Below are 21426 nucleotides of genomic sequence, written 5' to 3'. Positions count from 1 at the left end.
ATCTGCCAACAGAACAAGAAAATTTATCTTGTCAAGATTTTCTAAAACAAGAAAAAATATCTAACCAAGATAAACCTACAATATCTTAAAATTAGTGTATTTGTACTTAAAACAAGCCAATTTTACTTATACGAGTAAGATATATTATCTTATTTTAAGAAAAATTATCTCAAGTAAAGAAAATGTTACTTGACACTGAATTTCTTGAAATAGCGTAAAATTTTCTTATTTTAAGAAAAATGTTCTATGTATTAAGAAAATAAATCTCATATATTCTATTTGTATTAGTAAAATTGGCTTGTTTTAAGTACAAATACACTAATTTTAAGATATTGTAGGTTTATCTTGGTTAGATATTTTTTCTTGTTTTGGAAAATCTTGACAAGATAAATTTTCTTGTTCTGTAGGCAGATAATTTTTCTTATTTTAAGAAAATTATACCCTATTTTTGTACTTTTTTTTCTTGTTTTTGAAAGGGGACTTTTTGCAGTGATATACCTAAATCTAGTTTATTTTTATTGTTGCATAGGATTAAAATATATATTTTGTCACAGCTTTACTCAGTTGGTTTAATAGTTAAAATACAAAAAAAGTAAAAAACCAAGACTCATAACCAGTTTACAGGAAAGCATAGAAATTGACTCATTTATCTCCTTCCCGGCTATCAGCAATATGGGCTGCTGAGGCTGTGCTGCTGTTGGTGTCGAGCTCAGTTACACAAAAAAAGCTGGAAGACATTACGTTCTGTCTATTGTTTACGTTTCCGCACCGTACAGAACAAATGTGTTCGAGTGGGTTGTTTACAACCCATCAAGTATGGAGCGGCAGCGTCATTTCTTTGGGATCATCCTTTATTCTATTTTTATGCTAACATGTAAAATTATTAAACTAAAATTATTTATTTGTAGCTCTTTTCCAAGCAGGCAAAATTTCTTGTCAATTTACAACAGCAGCAGCAGCAAATGTTTGTCAGTTACATTTAAATTTTTTTTGAAGATATTTTTAGTCAAGTATAATTCTAAATTTTAAACACGATAGAATGATGAAAACCCCTACTTAAATTAATGATTTTAACATAACATTGTCAATCTAAACTTAATATTCAGCCATTAAAATCCGTGGTTTTAATCCCTAGCCTCCTGAAATATACCCTTCTGAAGTCCGTTATGGCGCCTCGAATGATTAAGTGATGGAGTTGCAAAGGGTTAATAGTTTGAGACATGCAGAACTGATTTGACTGTTTCCATAGCAATGATCAGAAGCAAGATATTCCCCCAGAACTACAGTGAGCTCATTGTAGCTATGACCTCATCAATGACATAGATCAAAGAACATCTGAGGTTATGAATGCTTGGGTCTCAAAACAGGAGGTTATATCCAAGTATCTCTTTTAGCAATAGCACCGTGTTTGACATTTTCATAATGCAACACATCGGATTTACCACAATGTTTTTTCCCCTGACGTTCGGAGCTGGCTATTTGATCACGACAGGAGTGAGAAAACTTTTTAACAAGGTACTGCCTGGGATCACTTTCGACATAAGCAGTTACAAGGACGAGAATGAGTATGACGAATTTGATGAGTACCTTTTCAAGCCTTCCCCAACTGTCAAGCAAGCTGCCCCGGCTGGGGCAGAACAGACGTCCTCGGCTGAGGACGTCTGTTCTGACAATAAAGGGCAGACGTCCTCGGCTGAGGGCGTCTGCTCTGACAATAAAGGGCAGACGTCCTCGGCTGAGGGCGTCTGCTCTGACAATAAAGGGCAGACGTCCTCGGCTGAGGGCGTCTGCTCTAAAAAATTAACTGGTATTTTGAAGGAAGGGAAAGGAAAAAAGAAAATCCACCGCGTTCAATTTGCTGATCCGCCAGAAACGTTTTGTCTGTTTGATCCGCCAGAAACGTTTTGTCTGTTTGATCCGCCAGAAACGTTTTGTCCATCTTGTTGTCCGTCATCTTGACGGACAACAAGATGGGATTTTTAGAATGGCAGAGAACTTAGCCAGATAGCACCGGGGTCTACACCGGGGTCTACACTAGGAGAGACCCCGGTAGAAGGGAACGATGTATCCAAAATTTCTAAAGAGCAGACTTCCTCGGGCAAGAAAAAAGGACTTACGTGTGCAATTCGCCGATCAGCACAAAGATAGAAATTCTTGTGGCCACAAATTCTTGTGGCCATAGTGGGAGTTTTCAGTCAGCTCTGACGAAAAAGCAGTTTGGAGCGGAAAGGAAAAAGACAAAACTAGAAGAGAAGAGGAAAGACGGATCTGCTGTGTGAGCTGAATATTACAGTGTTTGCAGCGATTCTTCTGTTCATCGATAGAGAAAATTCATCAGAGATCGTCTGACTGCCGCTGCTGGATAAATATTCAACATCACTAAGTAGTAGAAAAAAAGAAAACAGATCGACCATCAACTCAGAAATCCGGGATCATAGAGCCGTTAGCGGTTGAGATTCGTTAGCCACTAACGGTCTCACCTCACTTTGCGAGGAAAAAGACAACAATCAAGAGAAGTTTTTTCTGAGTTGAATATTTGGACATAGCATTAAGAGACGGAAAGATTCTGGTTTAAGCGCAGTGCTAATGTTTATTCAGTAATTGTTGCTATAATTATCAGCGAAGGCGGCGGGGAATTTCGGAAAGAACCAACCGTTAAACATTGTATCAAAGTGAGGACGCCTGAGAGCCTTTAGCCAGACTTGATATTTATTTTTATTATCATTAATAAGTGCTCCCCTGAACACAGCGGTGGTTATTTAGTTAATTTTAAACTCCTGCTCTGCTAGTTATTTTGGTAATGGAACCGAAATGCACAGAATTGCGCAGCATCTTGTTGAAACAATAATCACTGAGATTATTATTGTTGTTGGGTCATTAATTTGAACACACGGTGGCCCCACACACGGATGCTGAAAGTGTAGTAGCTATGATGTCCTCCTTTCAGAAGATCAGGGCAGGCATGGTTCCAATGGCCAGTAGAAAGTTGGTTTCACGATCACCACAGAGCTGAAAAGTGGTCTTGTTTGAAATTGTTGGGTCATCTGCTAATTGGAGCACAGACAGAAAAACAATCACAAAAAAACACGTTTTAGGGACTAATCAGTGTAATGATGAATCGGTATCATAAATTTATTACCTCAAGAATGTGAAGGACGTCGTCACTTGCAATTCCCAAAGTTTCTTGTAGATGGTGCAATACGTGATTGACGATGTGTCTGGCATAACCTTCACCATGGCAACAGTTTGGTTTACTTGAAAAATAAAACAAGTCTTATTTTAGTTTATGTGCTCATGAATTCAAGATGGCAAGAAAGTTATTTTAATTAAATCAAACAAGGACTACTTAAATTCACCAATCAAAAATAGTGTTTAAAATATCCTGGTAACAGTGTGGAATATCTAACCTAGGCTTTTAGACTCATAGCATTTAAGTTTTTAAATTACAGCACATCAAACACCCTCAGTTAGTGAAATACTAGGCGGAATTGCCCTTTAGCCATTTCCCGAATCAGAAGCTACGAATGAGAAGCCACCTTAGCTGTGTTAAAAAACGGAAGCTACCAAGAACTCGTGTCGATATTATTTTTAAGCCACAGTTATTGTGGTTAATAACTGTTCAAAGCTCATATTCACAAGAGCGGCTCTTTAACCGCGGATGAAAATTGGCATTTCACGACATGCTAACTAGCTTCAGTTAGCTTATCTTAGAAAGACAGACTTTAAACTTACCTCTCAGTACAGCAGCTGTAGGGTCTATACACGTAAAAAAGTCCTCCATCGTCATTCATGTCCAACCGAGATTAGAGAATTTGCCAAAAGAAAATCTTATAAAAGTACAGTAGATAAAAGCTTAGTTAGGCTGTTACAACTGAATTAACCGTTAATGAGGGCAGTTAAATGATCTCTGGCGTTGCCGTTAGTGATGTGCGGATTGATACTGAAATATCGATTCTTCCGATACCAGAACTTAATTCTTTAAAATCTATTGTCAGATCCAAGGATCAATACTTTCAACACTTTAGTAATTTGAGATAATGTAGATTAACTAGAGTACGTTAGAAAGTAACTAAATTATTGAGATCTTGCCTAAATGAAACGTTGTTAATGGGAACTACTTTTTCTTCCGCTTGGTAAGTATGTAATGTGTAAGGACGTAATGCCCAAGCGCAGCGTGCTGCCGACTCTCACTCACTCAGAAATGGACATGTTGACAGATTATAAAAAAAGTGACATGGAGCTATTTCAGCTGTCATTTTATAGTAGTTTTAATAATTAAACAAGGATGTATTTAGTAGGGTTATTACTTTACTAATTTTCTTTTTTTTAGTTTGCAACTCGATTTTCACATATTTTGTATATTTCAGCTGAATTAAAAAAGCTTATAGTAAACGAGATTGTTGTTTCAATGTACTTCTGAGTTTAAAATGAGTGCATCAGAGTACATTGTGTTCTTTTTATGAAGCCAAGATATGGATTACATTTATTTTTTATTTAATTAAGAAACAAATTGACTGTCTTTGCACAAAGTATGGGATCTGTATTGCCAATACCATCTTAAATTTTACTCGGTATCGGATCGGAAAGAAAATCTGTTGTATCGAACATTAATACTATCTCACTGTCATTTTGGGCGCTTTCCCATTTGGATTGTATGATGTCATAATTAAATCAAACAAGGACTACTTGTTATTGTTAGTTTGAACAATAAAATATTGTTCAAACTAATATTAATAACTTATAAAGTAAGGATTTGAAATATAAACCAAAAGTTAAAATATTTATCATGACATTGAGCTAATCAATATTGTTGATTCTAATCTCATTGTGTAGAATACCAGCCATTTCAAATCACACATCAATAGAAATTTAATGACATGTCAGTAAGAGGTCCCACATCTTGCATCAAGAAGATCAGATTAAGAAGGTCCAGATGGAAGCATGCCAAGAATTATCTTGATATATAAACTGATATTGTCTCTGAAATTGTTGTGTTAAATGTCAACCGTTTAAATATTAAATTATAATTTCCAGTACACTCTGCCAACTTATACAAGAGTATAAGTTCATGGGGGGGTTTATTTTTCATTGTCAATAACACAAAGGATTCCATTTGGACATAGTCTGTTTTAATTATCTGAAGACATTTCATTAAGTATGTGATTTCGCTTTATGTGCTTGAAATAAGAAATTTTTACTTATATAAAATAAGTTCTAGACTTGAAGTTTGATTGGTAAATATTGATATTCTAGATTCTAGCACATATTTACTCATAATAAGTAATATTTTCTTAATATTAAGCTTTTATATCTTACTGAGATAATTAAGTACAAAAACACTTAAAATAAGAAAAATATTCTAACATAAATCCCTCTTGGTGAGAAAAATTATCTTGTCAGAAAGAAAACAAGAAAAATCTCCTTAATTTAAGATATTTAATCTTACTAAGATTTCAGTTGTTGCAGTGCAGGTCCCTCACCGCCCCCCACCAAAGAATTTTTAGGCTACTTGCACTGACAATTATTTTATTATTAATGTTACTATCATTATTGTAGATGTTTTGAATCGGCGCACCGATCATGTTTTCCCGTACACTTCAGCGCCTTATACGCTCCTTCACCTCGCGCACATAACCGGGTAAATGTAGCGAGTTTTGCCCTAAACGTATCGGCGTCTGGAGGAGGGGGGTTTTGGGGGGAGGCGAGCGTATGTTTCTATGCTCCTTCGTGGGGGGCGCCGATTTATGTTTTCGCATCCACCTGAATAATGTGTAGTTGCGCCCCTACCCATGGCACTTCAACAATATTATTTTACCTTTTATCTGGAAATAGTGTCTGTTTATTCTTGCCAAACAGTCTCTGTATTACTTATTGCTCAAAAGGTCTTGCCATACCAGTTTATTCCTCTGTATTTACTTTAGTTTCTTAGTTTATTCTTGCATTTTGTTGTTCATTCATTTCCATTTAGTTTCCTTTTGATTAGTTTTATCCTCTCTTGGTTTATTGCTATGTCCACTTTAGTTTCTTTCCTGTTGCTAGATTTATTTTATCTATTGATCATCAGTCATAATCATTCATCACCTGCTGCGCCACCTAATCGTCATGTGTTTCACATCATGTGTTGATTTTTCACTGTTCAGCGTCGGATTCTCAGTTTTTATGCCATAATTTACATCTAGTTCTTTGCTCCGTTTTGTGTTTTGCGCAATGTGCGCGGCGTTTTTTTTTTTTTTTTTTGTTTGTTTTTTTTACTCCCTAAGGTGCACGGCGGTCGGGAAACATATCGATGGTGAAAAGGCAGTCTGACATAAACCTTTGAAAACAACGGAAACAATTTCGGTATTCTGATTATTGAAATTTAAAAGTGCTGTGTTGTTCTATCACCCCCGTTTCATACCGGACCACTTACAGCTCCGGTGTTAACGCTATAAAATGAACGCTCTCTATCGTGGTATCACCCATGGAGGGATTTTTTGATTTCTTTATTTAAATTGGTTCATTTTTCAGAGGGATACAAAGTCGGGGTATCGTGATTTTAGTAATTACATGTTTATAAGAGCGATTTTCTGCTGTCCTTCCATGGTAGCGGGCAGCTTTCAAACGGAAATAAAAAAACTTTTTAATATAAATTGCTGCTTTGACATGATCAAGAACTGCCAAAACATGTCGCCTACATAAATACCAGACAAAGTGAATCACAGCAGCGTCATCAGCCGGTGTAACTGAACTGATGCGGAGAGGAGCTGCGCCATGAAGCTACAAACACTCAATAGAAGAAGAGCTGCCATCGATACAGTTGCAGCCAAGCATGATTTAATGTTACACAAGACAGTTTTACCAAGTTGCTCAGTCTAAACTGGTATTTTTGTGGATTTAAGGTGTAAAGTTTACCTTCGACTAAACGCCCCCCAAAGGCATCCCAGCGCCCCCCTTTTGTAACAATGTCCGCCAGCGCCCCCTGCCGGCCCCTAAATGCCCCCTGGGGGGCGGTACCGCCCACGTTGAGAACCGCTAGACTAGGCTGTTGTAACATCGATATCCAGGGCCTTGCCAGCTATTTGAGTGCCCTAAGCATAGATGCTTTTTGGCGCCTTGCTCAGAAGTAACCAATAAGAGCCAGCAGGAGGGTCTTAGCGATGTCAATCATGCTCATGTACCGATGGTTCATACTGTCCCTGCTACGCTACAGCTTCATCCCTATATCAGAGCCTGCTATCAATGCTCAGGCTAAGTAACATGGTCACAGATGACCACGGAAAAACAGTTGTCCTGAAACGGTAAATCATTATGCGAAACAGTGATTTGTATGCAGGTGCTGTACAGTGAGCAGCGCCTGAATGAGCTGGGGCGGTGCATTTCTGCAGATTGCAATAGTATGACTGGTACGACGTGGAGGAGCTGTCTCAAACCATACTGTCACGACAGTTTTAACAAATATATAAATAACATTTTTCTTTATATAAAAGTTCCGTACTGCAGCTTTAAGGCAAATAAGCTTAATAATGTTTTATTGGAAGTTTCTGACCTTGTAGTAAACCAATACTTTGAGATAAACATGTGACAGGTCTCCAAATTGCCACTGAGAGGAATAAACTAAGATGAAAATGGTGCTTTGGAAAATTTGTTCTTGTAACTTGATAACTTGGGTCGGGGTTGGAGGGGGTGTGCCGTCATCTGGAAGCTCCGTTTACCTTTTTCCTCTGTTTTTATGTGCACGTCCCCACAAACGTGTGCGTGAGTGTTGCTTCTGAGTGAGACCCAATGCTTTCCATATGTGCATAGGAAAATCAACCAAGTCGTTTTGTTTTGATGGGACCAGATAGATCACTCATATGCTCAGTGCAGAAAGCAGTGCTGACACCATGCTGCGCCACAAAGCCCAATATTAACAAGACTAGGGAAAGTAACCAACAGAGGCCACATTTTGGATATGCAATTTTTACTTCTTCTTTATTATTCTTTGTTTATTAACATTAACCAGTTGCAAACAGCTGTATATTTAATAGTTTAGCTCAATATATGGAAAGGCTGTGCTAACACCAGCTGGCTTTTCTTTGATCAGTTGAAAATAACCGACTCTGAGAAGATATGTTTGGTTTCTTGTTGATTGTAAAATTTCAAAATATAACAAAGTTCTTCAAAAGGAATGTTGGCCAAACGCAAAATGGAATTTCAGACACAGTGGAAAACTGGTGGTTAGTGTTCAGTGTAAAAATCCCTTTGTGCTTTCATTGTTCACTGCTTTTCAACATTGTCAGTGTTTATGACCTCAAATTTTTTTTTTGCCAATTTTTTTTTTTGCCCTGGGGAGGTAAAAATGTACTGGCGGTTTAAGTGGATTTCAAGGTCCATGTCAGCTAAATAAATTTTAGCCATTTTATTTCCTCAACATAAGCTCCCTATCAGTGTGATCCCCTATGAACTCTCCATCACATTATCTAGTCAGAGATCTTGATCTCAGACTCCAGCAACTACGTACCAGTTTGGAAATTGTGATGTTTTTAATTCTAGATATACCTTGATACGAGTTGGTGTCCAATGTCTCTTTCGGACTGAGGATTTCACAATATGCATGTTTTAGAATGTTGTAAATAAAATAGGCAACATGCAAATAAGACTAAAAGACTTTTAAAAAATCAACAACATAAGAAGTGGTTATATAATTGGTTTCCATTTGTAAACTAAATTACAAATGATATGGTTGTGGCTACAAAAAAGGAAGGAGAGCTGTCCTCAATTAATTAGTTAGACAGTGAATAGAAGCAGGACAAAACATTTTGCTTCTTGAGTGACTGATTCATCAGCTGGGTCAGGCTAAACAAACAGCAGCAATTTTGTAAATGTGCTTTCCACATTAGGTTTTTCATTTTGTTGTCATATTAAAATTTTTCTGATTCTCAGCAAATCTTGAATGTCATTGCACTTCATTCTTTCCTGTTTGAACTCGCACACACACGCGTGCACGCACACACCTCACGCTCCCCAAAATCCTCCCAGAGCGGAAACAGTAGTGAGCTCTTTGCTGTGGCTACGGGATCCTGGCCTGTGTGATGTGAAAGTTAAACGTCTACCATTTCGAAAAATAAACACAGTGGGATTGTCCCTGAGCAACACACACTTGCCAGCAGACAGACTCATAATATTTCCCCCCAATCTGATGACAGCGGGGGGAGTTTTTCTTAGCGATAACAGGAATGTTTTCACACCCTTTGGCCACATACAGTGTTATCATTGCGGTCATTTCATACAGAGAAACCTGAAAATGGCTTACTTAAGGCAAGATCACCCACTGGAGACAATGACTGACAATCTGTTGGTCTAGCTGAAAGTTTCATTTAATGACTTCTGTGGAAATTTGTCTTGAATTCTCTTTTATTTTCTTTTAGATCAGGCTCATAACCCCTTGTTTTTTTTTTTGGTTTAAGTCATTTAATGTCCCCATGAACTGCACAGCTCTTTGAGAAGAACTGGTTTAGGATTTGTCACAATTGATTCATGAACATACATGTGTTACACAGACAACTTCAAACCACACATGCGCTACAACTATACAGTGACTAAAATAAATATTTGAAAATATTTTTACTAAATTTGCTAGCACATCACTGAGTGAAGCAGGAAGTTGATTCCTAACGTGAACTCTGACTTTTACAGATTGGTGCTCATATTACAATCATTCACTGAAATTTCTATCCTCCATTCCTATTTGTAAGCTCACCTTCTTTTTTTTATTTTCTCCACCACTATGGGCAGAAAAAAGAGCTGGCCATGCATGCCAGGGGTGAGCATGGATGAGCAAAAATCCCACTGCAACAAGATAGGCAAGACCACATCTGTTTCGGTGTGACTGTTGGGGAATGATTCAAACATTAATTTCTATTAATTTGGAACTTCATGTGACATTTTGCCTCATGGTTGGGGAGGGACATCATGGTCATTTGGCAGAAGAAGGTGGTGGTATAAGCTTTCAGACCCCAGTCTTAAAGGAAGGGTCTGAATAGAAGTGAAGTCTTGAATTGCCAAGAAATTCAAAATATACAAAGAATTGCTGAAGATCAAGTAAGGCTGGAGTCCTTTCTAAAAAGTTTGCGTACTTGAAAAACAACACTGCTTGCCAACAAGATTTTCCACTAAGAAGCAAATCATGCTTTTTTGGGAAACTACATAATTATTTAATTACCAAAAATATTTTATCTACTGAATAATGTTATTCTGTCTATCTTCATTAAAAAATTTTTGGAAAATTAGACGTATCTAGTTTGTATACAAATAAAAACTAGAAAACTCAGCAAAGGATCAAATTCTTTTTTTTTTATCTCAGTCCATATAGAAGTTCACTGTCATCCAAAAACAGGAAATGGATATTCAAGCCTGCAGATGCTGTTTGAGAATGAGCCAGCAGTGACAGTGAGTTTCCGATCAAACAAAGCTCTGTGCTCACCCCAGGCATTCAGGAAGATGTAAATATGCAATGAAGACCCCTCGGTTTCAACTGGCTTCCTGTACTTTCTATAAGCTCCTGTCCTAGCAGGTTTCTAGCAGGTGAGAAGGTGGTGTTAGCACACCTGTCTGAATTCATTATGCTTATCCCAGCAGAGAAAGGAAACCATTAACCCTTTATATGTCAATAGGAGTATCATGGCCACCTGCTTGCATACTATTACTACTGGTAGACTGCTACAGTCTGGTTCCAGACTAATAAAGATGAGCTGCTTGGACAACTAGCACCCTAAGTAAATGAGATATACCTGAATACAAACCAAACTCAAAACTTCAAAGCAACTAACACTAAAGTAAAAATAAAATAACAGTAAAAGTACAAATCTCTGAAATCTGTTATGTATTGTCAGCAAAATACTGAAGGGAACAAAACAGCTCAAGGAAAGAACTGTGTTAATGCTTTCCCATGTGTGGAAAACATTTCTAGATTTAAGCAGTCGAAGGAATTCTTGGAATAGGTGTCCACATTCCACAGATGGCAGAATGATCAGAAAATGATGGTGACATGCTACTACAGCCACATCATTGGTTTGGAAATTATATTTGCACAAAAAAAAAACATGGCAGGAAGATGGAGGTGTTGGTGATCAGTCAAGTTTTGGTCATCATTTGTAGGACTTTGAGTTAATGCTTCTCTTAATTTTTATTAGAAGAAGACTTCAGTACACCATTTGATTTGATTTCTTCAATTCAGTTTAAGCAAGTAGAGATCCACTTTTTTTTAAAGACAAATCAGGCATTTTGTTAACTTTTACAAAATACACATTTGCACAGGCTCCTGGTCACTCAAAATGCTTCAATTTTTACTTATCTGCCACTGAACAACATCAACTCAAGTATTTTTTGTCATGTTTTTATGTGTTGGTTGAATAGCAGACTTGAATTTGATAATCCTATGATGGGCTAATGACCTGTCCACTGGAGGTGGGCACTAGTCCCCATGTGACCCAGCTACATTACACAAGGTGAGGCAATGCATGAATTTGATCAACATAATACAAGTCTAGCAAAAGACGAGTCAGTTAGATACTGTTACAGCTGCTGCTGAGGAGGCTCTGCCACCCCAGGACATGTAAATGTAAAAACTCAGAGATGCATGCTTTTAGCTTAGCTTAGAATAACTCCATATATATTTTTTTGTTGAGTAATAAATGCCATGTCATAAGGCATGCCTTAAAGGCAGGAAAGGTGGGAGAAAAATAGAAGAAAAAAATCTGTTCCCATATTATTTTGTATTCAATATGAGTACACTTTCAATTTGCTGTTTTTATTCTCCTCCCAGAGCAGTGGAGCAGACTATGACTCTAATGCCGTAAGATGTGACTTTAAGTGCTTTAAAACAAGTGTCATATATCTTACTAATAACCACAGTGTCATAATGACACAAAAATGAGCTCAGTTGCTGCAAATCATCCAGTGTGTGAGCACTCGCAGTAATGGCAGCTAAAGGACACGGTCGAGCAAACGGCCTTACTGAGGAATAAAATGCATGGTCTGAGTTGAAGGAGAAGAATTTGCCACATTTCATTAAACCTACATAGAGTTGAGCAGGTCTGATGAAGTCATGCATTCTGAGCACCATTTTGGTTTAATTTAAGAGACTTTCACTTTAGTACACAAGTCATCAATCATGTGGCAACTCGGGCTGCCTGGAGACAAGATGCGGAAACAGCCGCATACACTAACATCCTGAACCGCATGCAGACTCTCAAAGGCACAACTGCACATTTTAGCACAACAGGAGCACTGTACATTCATCCATTCTCTATTCATGTCCTCCAGAGAGCCTTTTTTTCTCCTTAATGCATACATCTGTGAGGCAACCTTCCATAATCAGTCAAGCCAAATGGCTTCAAACAAAAGAAGCAGTAAAGCCTATTCACTCGCTTTCTGGCTTAAACAACCAAAACAATTTGCTGGGAAATAAAAAACCCTCCAGATCAAAATAACTACTGAGGCCTGACGTCAAATAATGAAACCGGAGCATGAAACAAAAGCCGGATGGCAGGTAGAAACCAAATTACAGAAATAGGAAAATAGGACAATAGAAGTACAAGAGGAAAATAATTAATTATAATGTACAGTACTTAATTAATTTCCATATGCAAAAATATGCAAAAACTGAAAATGCTTAGCTGGATTGATGAATTAGGTTGTGTGATCAAGCTTGGAAGAAGAAACAAGGCATATGAAATTACATTTTTGCTGTCACCGTTTATCCAAAAGCGATCTCTTGTGAGTTTCTGTCAATGTTATGAACTGTCCAGGTTCATGAGACGGACAAAAACCTACAGCACACAGATCCACATCTACAGAGTAACAACAAACAAGCCCACTTGACAGAAGCTCACTCTCTTCTCTCTTATTCTTTATGCTCTGCCTGCAATATTTTTGTATACAATACAAAGTTTGAGATTCAGGTTGAGAATAAGTACTTGAAACACTCTTTTGCAGATCTGTCTTAAAGGAATACAGATGCAATGCTTCATTCCCAGTACGCTTATTGTATTCTTCACAGCACTTTAATTTCTCTTTTTGCCAACATTCAGATATTACTCATGACAATTGAGGAAAACACATTTTAACTTTTCTCTTTCCTCATGCGGTTAATTTTTCCTCTGGCATACATTTATGACGTGTTCTCATCAACTCATGTGAATTTGGGGTTTTATTCCAGGCATTATTTGGGCTTCGAAAGCTTAGTTAGATGCTCCCATGTGCAAACAAGTTTTCAGTTTACATGGTTACGCATCATAACAGATGTTGAAAAAGTGGCAGGAGTAGCAGCAGAACTTTTCAGCAGCACAGCATCCAAATCAGAATGAGCAAACATTATTTTTTGAAAAATGTGTTTTCACTGAAGAAAAACCCAGCTGCAATGGTTCTCGAGTTCCTATTTCTACTATGCAACATACTTTGTGTCTAACATTAAAAGAAAAACAAAATAAAAAAAAAAAAACAATAACTGGGTTTCTGGAGGTTTCAGTTCACCTATTTGCCAAATCTGAGATCAATTTTGTTACAAAACATTCCCATTTGTGCATTCCTTCCTTTATTTTGCAGCTGTAGACAAACTATTGCAAATTCAACTAAACCATTATATATAGAAACTTGATTCTCTTCTTAGAAAAATTCCTTAATATTTTAAAGCTCTAAATAATTACAAATATGGCAAGATGTTACATATTGTTTAATTCTATATTACTCTGGTTTCCAGGCCAAAGAGTCTTACAAAACAGGGTAAATTAGGATCACTGATGAAACAAACAACTAAGTGATTTCTGTTGGTAAGTACTATTTATTGTATTCACATACCAACATTTCATTATAGAAGAATAAGTACTAAGAAATACACTTTAAGACACAGATTGTCAAAGCAGACCTCAAATGACTCTTGGAAGGCATGCATTGAGGAATGATCATTATGAAATTGTTGAAAAATAAAATCTTTTTCTACAGCGACATTTCCAGAGAAAAACTAAAAATTAAAGATGTGTTAAAAACAGAAAATACTAAATATAATTCAAACACAATACAGCGCAGCTGCAGATTCATAAGCATTTGGGCATAGTGATAAATATATTCTTTCATCCACATACTGATATAAACTAACGTTATGTTTCCTTTTCACATCTGAAAAAAGAAGTTCCTTTATATTAATCCACTGGGATTCTACTGAAAATTAGGAAATGCTGTCAGGCTTTGGCATTTAATGCATCAAAGTACTGGCAGTCAGTAATGACTACTGTGCCCAAAGGTCAGACTGGTCAACTGCATGTCTTGAATGACTATGTCAATTGTCACAACACGAAATATCCAAGCTCTACATAACGGATGGAATGTTTTACAGGATTGTATTTTAAAATTACTTGAATTTTGGATTATTAAAAAAAAAAAAAAAAACGATTGTGATTGAGCTCTGATTGGCAGGGATCTTGTTTTTTTTCTTTAGCTTTCAGAATCTTGTTTACTGGAAGTAATTGTTTTCAACTCTTTATTGTGCAGGCGAGAAAAAAACAGGAAAACACTGGGGTGGTTTAGAAAATTGTTCATGTGGGAAGAGAGCTCTTCTTCTGAAAATGGTTGTGAAGTGTGTAGAAAGAAAGCAAGATAACTACAGGCTTTAATAATATTACAATACAGCAGAAAGCAGAAGTCTTTTGGGTCCTTTAAAGCCCTATCATCAGTCATTCTAAGCAGTCTGTCTGTCTCAAGGAAATACCTCCTTAAAGCAATTCATTTCGATACAACTACTGGACCTGTCCGTGTAATGAAGCAGCCATTCTGCTGCCAGTGCTGGACAGTCTTCATGATCATTTCCTTCCGTAAAACTCCCAGAAGGACTGAAGCTCTTCATTTCTAACATTACCTTAGAGTATAAAGTCAGAGTGAAGATAAATCCTGCATATTACCCAGGTCTCTGGTGAAACAGAACAAATTCAGCAGCCTCTTCTGTGATGTGGAATCTCTACAATGGTGCCCAAAGAGCTCTCAACATGAGCTGGAAGACATCCCAGAAACATCAAGAAGAAGCTTTGCATTTACAACCGCAGAAGAATATATTTTAGGACGAGCTCTGTGCTTTTGCGGTTGTATCAAAGTGTTGGCTAGATTTGTGGTGGCTATTGAAAATGAAATTCTGTTCTTCAAACAAGCAGTTCTGTATTGCATCAGCTCCTGGCAATCATCTCTGTGTATAATACAATCTCCGATCTCACCACCATTGTTTTTAATGTAAGTGAACTATGTCTAAAGCGAGGTGTAAGTGTAGGTTGAGAGAAAGTGTAACTTTTTCAGGCCAATAACCATCATCGTCTTCTTCAACTGTGGTCCATGTACGCTTGGCCTCTTTTTTTCTCTCTGGTTTACCTCTTATTAGAGGTAAAGCAGCTTTTACATAACTTAGCACTCTTATGTACTCTTTAGCAGATGTGCACTCTGTACTAATAATTGCAACAAACTGATGCAATTGGGCAAATATTCTGTCTCTGTGGATCTAAGGTTTGGCAGTTCCTTGTTTTTAATAGTACTAAGAAGAACTTGAGGAGAAAGGAGCAGATCCAAGAAATTTTATGGCAGTAATTGGGTGCTAATAAAGCTCCTTGATTGTTGCTGTAATAAACCTTTCCATAAATGTCGCATAGAAGAATGATGTACATCTGTACACAACCGCCACACCTCCAAACTGCAGCCCTTCCACTTCCTAAAAGGCTTTTGGGAGTCTGGATTAGTTTGAAATACACTCATCCGCCACTTCATTAGATACACCTTGCTTTTACTGAATTGGTCTCCCTTTTGCCATCAAAAATGCAACAGTTATTCATGGCACAGATTCAACCATGAGCCGGAAACATTGTCCAGAGATTCTGGTAGATGTTGACATGTTGGCATCACACAGTCACTGCAGATTTTTGAGCTGTAGACAAAGTTCTGGTGACAGTTGAGGCCACTGAAGTACAATGAACTCATTGTCAAGTTTGAGATAATTTGAGCTTTGAAATATGGTGTGTTATTCTAGACATGGGCACATTTGATCATGGACAGCAACAATTCACCAGCCGGGAGTGACGTTTTGCCAATGTTCATCTGATACATAAAGGCCCTAAAGTGTGCTAAGAAAGCTGATTTGTAAGCCGTTGATATACAAGTTGGGTCCATGCTATTATGTTTAAAAATGACAAAAAGTGTCTCCATTGGTATCAGATCCATTTGCTAGAGGATCACATTTGGACTCTTCCAGAACTGACTGTGGTCGGAAGAAACAAAAACAGATTCTAAGGGCTGCAAATGATCTCTAAATGTTGGACACCGTAAGCAACCATCTGAATATTACAGTTTAAATTGAGACTCGTCAGCACAGTCAACATTGTGCTAATCTGTTTTTGTTCAAATTCGATGCACTTGTGTCCAGTGTAGCCTCATTTTCCTGTTCTCAGGTAATAGGAATGGCACTTAGTGTGCTCTTCTGCTTCTGTAGACCACCTGCTTCAAGGACCGATGGGTTGTACAAAAAGAGATTGTGTTATATGTCACATACACAACTTTTTCAGCTCATTCTAAATAAACCCAAGGTATGGTTCTGGTGATAATCCATGTAGATCAACAGTTTCTGAAATGCTGAGATCAGCCCATCTGACACTAACAGTGTTCAAAGTCCCTTAAATTCGTTTTTCTTCATTCTGAAGATGGGTTGACCTTCACAAAGATTTCCTCAACATGTCCAGATGCCTAAATCCATTGAGAAGCTACCATGTGATTGAGTGATTTGCAAATGAAAAAGTGTACCCAATAGTTTTTTGTTTTTTTTACTTAATAATAAAAGCAAGGGGAAGACACAACATTCACTATTTTCATATGTACTCAGGAGAATACATTGCTTTAAAACAAATGCATATGTTCAATACTTGACTATGGTCATGCTTATACATGCCTATATTTATCATGTATCAATGCTGTAATGTGAATGTTTCTGGATAGGAGTAACAGTTTCCAGAGATAAAACAAGCTAAACAAGGGGTGCATAGGTGTGCCAGAAAGAAATAAAAAAAAGAGGCCAAAAGGTTTATTCTGGTTTGGTTTAATGCACACTTACAAAATTAGTTCCATGCTGACTCAAAATTTTACAGTTTCTAATTTCTGGATTAAATTGCATGAGACATGAATATAAAGTTGTTGCTCTTATAAAACCCAGACCAAGAGAGCTGAGAAGTCTGGAAAATGAGTCAAATATAATGTTGGAGGTTGATAGCAAAAGGGTCATATTCTACACAGAGATGAGATGAGGCAGAGCGGGGAGACAGGCTGCGGGAAACAGCAGGGATTTGGGGTTGGAAAAAAGAAAACTAATTTGGATAAGTCATGTATAAAACAAAAGAGTCTTTGTGAAATTATCCAAAGAGCTCTTAGCTGAATTCCTTAACTCTCAACTAGTGTCTTTGTTGACTCTTGAAAACACAACTGCAGATCAATAAAACTACTGAAGCCACAGCCAGGGCTTTAGTAGAGATGTGGATCAGGGACAGAATTGGGGATGTGGGATGTGACAGTGATGCTAGGGTGGCAACAGGCCAGAGGCTGATACCCGACTCTTCATGCCACAAAGAATGAAGCCGGTCTGGCACAGCGGCTCTAAAATATACAGCAGTCCCCCCTGACTAACCATCATCAATGTGGTAGCAATCAGCTGTGGGTAAAAAGATGTTGATGGAAAAAGAATACCGACAGCCACTTGAATCATCCACCTCCCCACATGAGGCGCCCCGATGTTCCCATTCATACCTCGCAGAGAGTCAGAAGAGATTGTACATTTTAAGAGATGAACAAACTAACATGGCTGTTTGGGGTAGAGCAACAGAGACAGACATGCCAGTGGTCAAGGCGGCTGGCGAAGGACTAGACGCCACAGCTTCCCTCCGTTTCCCTTCCTTTACCCCAGCACACATGAACATTTTCCTCTGCTACCAGAGAACATATAAACAGTGTTATCCTTTCTGCTGATTACCCCTTAAAAAGCCGCAGCACCAAACTGAACCATTCTTCTGGTAATTTATGTCTTAATGGATTTACAAGGTAACTCTGGGTCTGAGGTAGGGAGATTTTGATATCGGAGCATTGGATTGGCCTCAGCCAAGTGAGAAAAGCTTGACTTATAGGCACACTAAATCAACTCTTCACAGCAATTAGATCAAAGATGGTAAAAAACAATCCCGCGCCCACAAACAGACACAGTCCCAACCCTCAACACAGTCCAAGACACATCCTTGGCAAGACAGCATGTGCTAAGTCATATCCTCTTCCCACACACAAACATGCACACACGGATTAGCATATTGTGGTATTTCTAAAATATTACCATAGTGCTTTCTATTGCATTAACAAAGGTTTCTGTAAAGTTTGCACGCTGAACACTTAAAAAAACAACTTAAATTAGACAGGTAGGGCTGTTGAACCTCGGCATTGTTGCTATTCTCCATGAGTTTGCGGACACCAGAGCTCTGCTGTTTCTCTCAGCTAAATACCCCCGTGGAAAACTCTCACAGTGTCAGCTAAATGCTTTCAAAGCCAGTGTGTTATGATTTTACCACACTGATGTCACTGTTTTAATAGCATAGGTTTTCCTGGACCCACTTTGGTTTACTTCTCGAATAGCATTGTCAAATTGAAAACTGGGACAGTTCGTGTTTACTGCTTTTTAGCCGTCTGCAGAATTGGTGAGGCATTTATTGAGATTAAGTTAGTCAAACTGTGGCCAAGACTTTTGATTGTGGGCATTAAAACAAGAGCAGAGAAAGCGTGGGTGTATGACTGGTTTAAGATTAATTGCATTTGTCAACTATCAACCCCAACAGGACTCATGCACACATCTAAGCTCTAGCCTTTTTATGTGTGAAAATAAATCATTATAAGAGCAGCCTTAAACCATGAGCTATATGGAACTATAAAGACAAACTAGATAATTTGTCTATGGTTTGTCTGTCTGCACAGTTTGTTTTGACTAAGAAGTCCTCAATCTCTGTCTCCGTCCATCTTTCTCTTCTTTGGGCTCTTTTTCTTTAGCTCTGAGTCATTCTCCGGTACTGGTCCCAAGTCTGGCGTCAGACGAAACATTAAGTCAAAATGTTTTAATTAAAAAGGGAATTGGGGGCTAGTAAATGCTGCCTATTTGTCTCCATGGCCTCAATTCTGCTCAACTTTTAGAGAAATAAGGGTGTGATAGTGCTGCCGTGAAGAAAATGTTTCTGTATTACTTTCCTGTTTAAACATCCAATAATATATTTTAATGAGTTGCAAAGGGAATAAATCTACGTTTACATCTGTGACTTGAACATGATGAACTTTGTTTAATTAGACTTGTTAATGTTTTTTGATAATCAAATGAAAAAATAGCAGACAGCCTCATGGATTTGTAAAAGCAACATGGGTGCTCTGTTTCCTCGTGTAAAACACACAGACAGGGCTGGGACAAACTACATGGATCTTAGTAGATTTCTTCTATTTTTTCTTTTGTTTTAGACTCAATATATGACGTCAAATAAATTTTCATTTCAGAAAATACAAAATTCAGGAAACCCTTTAAAGAAAATTGAAATAAATTACAAGATTCACTTGTCAAATGGTGATTTTATTCACAGAGTGGAAGAAGCTATTCACACCAAATAAGTTATTTATGTGAAAAAGTAGTTGCCCACTAAATGGTTGTGTAGCCCTTGGCTGTAACAACTCCCATCAAACTTATATATATATATATATATATATATTTTTTTTTTTTTTTTTTTTTTTGAAGGGTTTTTAAACATGAACTTATCTGACCCCAAAGCAATCAGATTTGAGTACAGACTTTGACTTGGCCACTCCAAAATAATTAATTTAATAAATTTTTTGAGTAGTGGCGCGCTTTAGATCATTGTATTACCCTATGACCATTGAGTATAATGTCACAAACTGACGTCTAAACATTTTCTGTCAGGATTTTTTCTTGAGACCAAAACTCATTATTCCATTTTGTGATTTTGTAACACCATCTGAGTCTATGTTTGATTGTTGTCATCAAATTGTGTTTCTTTCTGAAACTTTATATCAATTTTAATGACGTCTCTCTAGATTTATTTTCAAATGTAGTGTTAAATTCTATGAATACCTTTAATTAAAAACATATAAAGAATTGAATCAAAATAAAAACTGAAAAAGACATTTTCTGTAACAGAGCTGCAGCTTTTTCACGCATCTTTTATTGTTTAACTTTTGCTTTTTTTGTTACTGCCTCTCTGATAATCACGGCCACCACAGCTATTTCACAATCCGTCACATCAAACCACCTTTACATTATCATACTTTCTAATTGGTTACATTTTTCAAGCTGACAGTTACCAAGATGTGAGCAGGGAAGGGGAAGACAGTGAACACTGTCCTAGCTTAGCTTTGTGCTTTCATGGCTCGATGGGCCTCCTATTATTTCCCTGATGGCCTTTCAAAAGAAGCTCATCCATCACTCACTGACAGCATCTGTCTCTTTCTAACCTCGCTGGCCTGATATGAAATAATATTTTTAAAAAGTCAAGCCTGTCACTGTAATGGACAGCTCCTCCCAGGGGGCGGTAGGAAATCAGAGCTTTGAAGCGTGTCACTCAAGCTTTTCAACAGAATATGTTTGTGTGTGTGAAGTGGAATCAGAACTCCATATGAATGCATGACAAGAACAGACACAAGGAGGAAAAAGACAGAAATGTCTCTAAGTGTGACCACATCACACGAACTTACTTTTTGGTGTGCAGACGTTCTCTCTGTGGAATCAGTGCCAAGGAGCGATGAAAGATCTGGAAAGGAGAGATCCGATAATGAGGAAATGCAGTTGGGAAAGTCCTGAGTAACATGTGGTGCCTACTGTAGGGCCCACATAGATCCAACTTTTAGTGTATCTAATATCCTCACCCCGTGTTGCAGCTTGCTTTCTGCCTAATGAAAAAAATATGATGCTTTGCAGCATCCAGCGTTCTGTCTATTATTAATCTCTGGCAAAATATCCAACAATTACATTCAAATGATGTATGAAGTTCTTACGTGTCTTTTGTTTGACTGAAGTCATCTTTTTTTTTCCTTTTAAAAAAAAACTTTTATTTGCCTTAACATTATGAACACATGTCCAAGTTCTCTTCTGCGTTCTTTCAAAAGTCACACCATGCATCAGGTTCATTCAGCCCTATCACCATTTATGTGCTCATTTGTCTGTCTGTGCATATACATTAGAATGGTCTGTTCAAGCTTCTTCTGTGCCCTTTTTATAGGACCCTGTTTAAACCAGACATGCATGTTTCCGTCTGTACAAAGCTGGTACGCTCCAGGAGATAATGAGACACTGTAGTTTGGTTTGGATTGATTAAGGATTATTCTGTAACACAAACAAACTACTGTTCTGCCTGTCCACACGTG

The 21426-nt window shown here is 37.6% G+C and overlaps 1 protein-coding gene and 1 long non-coding RNA gene across 3 annotated transcripts in view; both read right to left on the bottom strand.

Moving 5' to 3' along the window:
• Positions 1-21426, bottom strand: part of znf469 (zinc finger protein 469) — a 238014-nt gene that overhangs the window by 129137 nt on the left and 87451 nt on the right. Inside the window, exon 3 of the mRNA XM_017305413.2 lies at positions 20758-20813. The gene's annotated coding sequence lies outside the window, so the exon portion shown is untranslated. The remainder of the gene's footprint in view (positions 1-20757; positions 20814-21426) is intronic.
• LOC145551980 (uncharacterized) lies at positions 2362-4388 on the bottom strand. Of its 2 annotated transcripts, none has more exons than XR_014087887.1 (3): positions 3733-4388; positions 3140-3254; positions 2362-3044 (listed from the first exon to the last, which is right to left on the bottom strand). It is a non-coding gene; the product is annotated as an uncharacterized LOC145551980 (long non-coding RNA). The 2 variants fall into 2 exon arrangements; XR_014087886.1 differs by having other exon boundaries at positions 2362-3047; positions 3733-4387.

The sequence above is a fragment of the Poecilia reticulata genome, chromosome 6 (genome assembly GCF_904066995.2).
Source record: "Poecilia reticulata chromosome 6, P_reticulata-male-v2, whole genome shotgun sequence".
In the NCBI taxonomy this organism is placed as follows: Eukaryota; Metazoa; Chordata; class Actinopteri; order Cyprinodontiformes; family Poeciliidae; genus Poecilia; species Poecilia reticulata.
This window is presented reverse-complemented; position numbering and strand designations above follow the sequence as displayed.